Consider the following 1,373-nt stretch of genomic DNA (forward strand, 5'->3'; position numbering starts at 1 on the left):
GGGGAACGGGCGCGTCGCGGAGGGTAACGGAGGAGGACAGCGTTCAGGAGGGGCCTGGCAGCCTCGGAGGGGGGCATCACGCAACCGGATCCTGTAACCAGGCGCAGACACTTTGAAAAGTCACCCTGGGGTATTTTTCAGGCGGGGGTGGGGGGTGTGGGGTGCAAAGCACAAGAATATTTCCAAGTTGCCAAACTGCCCCTTCTCTCTGTTGCCTTTTTCCCTCACCTGTTGTTCAGGCCAAGTTGAAATTCCAGGTTAGATTAATTCAACTCCACCCATCTGGCCTGACTGCCAGGCTGGTGCCTGCAGCTGCCTTCCACCTACCTGGGTTGCTGGGGAGAAGGGCGGGTCTCTAACACACACACACACACACACACACGCACCCACTCACACACACCGCCACCACCACCACCCCCCACATACACACGGGGACGCGCGCGCGCGCTCGAGGGCAAGTCCTGGCAGAAACAACTTCGGGCGGACTGGCCGGACCAGTTTGGGCGGTGCTCACGGAGCCAGGTACCTGGCAGGCGTCCCTGCCAGGCTGTAGCTAACAAGTCAGCCAGAACTGGAAAAAGAGCACTGGGCGGCTATTTAGAAAGAAAGAAAGAAAAAAGTAACTGATCCCCAGAAGCGCTGTCCAGAGAGGGTGGTGGAGAAGCCCGGGTTCTGTCTGGAACTTACTTGCTCGGACGCTTGATTTTGACAGCCTGCTCCAGTGCAAGGCTGTCAGCTGTGGGATGGCTAGTGAGCGAGGCTGCAATACTTTCTTCCTACCCTGGCTTTTGAGAGTTTCTGTTCAGGGAAGTAAGTCCAGAACTGAGAAGAGAAACCAACAGAGTCTAATTTCCAAACATGAAAACAGGTTATGCACTTGTAATTGTTTAAAATGTTATACTTTAATGTTTTCAATAATTTTCTTTTTAATACAATTATCTTAAAGAAAATACAGAGAATTGGAAGGCAAACATTGTGCCAATACAATGTGGAACCATTTGCTGCATTTCCCTGTCGCCGTTTCTAGGTGCAGATTCGTTTCCTTTTTTAATAAAATGGGGTACTGAGGCTGATTATGCAATTTGCTGTCCTCTTTCACTTAACATTGTACCACAAGCATTTCCCTATTTGTTATACGATCTCCAGAGAAATGGTGTGACAATGAGGTGAAGAAGGTGGCTCGGGAGCCGGGGAACTCTGGGTTCCAGACCTGGCTCTGCCACTTGCTAGCAGCGTGACCTTGGACCAGGTGCTCACAATCTTCCAAAGGCTCGAACAATGGCAGCAACGATTGTCTAATCTATAGAACAACTGTGTAAAGTACAGACGATCACGAAATCCATTTTATAGGCAAGGAAACAGATTAAGTAACT

At 50.3% G+C, this 1,373-nt stretch overlaps 1 protein-coding gene across 1 annotated transcript in view; it reads right to left on the reverse strand.

The window, feature by feature from the left end:
• Positions 1–675, reverse strand: part of TET3 (tet methylcytosine dioxygenase 3) — an 84,567-nt gene extending 83,892 nt beyond the window's left edge. The window contains exon 1 of the mRNA XM_006760025.2: positions 229–675. The gene's annotated coding sequence lies outside the window, so the exon portion shown is untranslated. The remainder of the gene's footprint in view (positions 1–228) is intronic.
• Between the last annotated feature and the right edge of the window lie 698 nt (positions 676–1,373).

This window comes from Myotis davidii, unplaced genomic scaffold, assembly GCF_000327345.1.
Source record: "Myotis davidii unplaced genomic scaffold, ASM32734v1 scaffold1477, whole genome shotgun sequence".
NCBI classification, from domain to species: Eukaryota; Metazoa; Chordata; class Mammalia; order Chiroptera; family Vespertilionidae; genus Myotis; species Myotis davidii.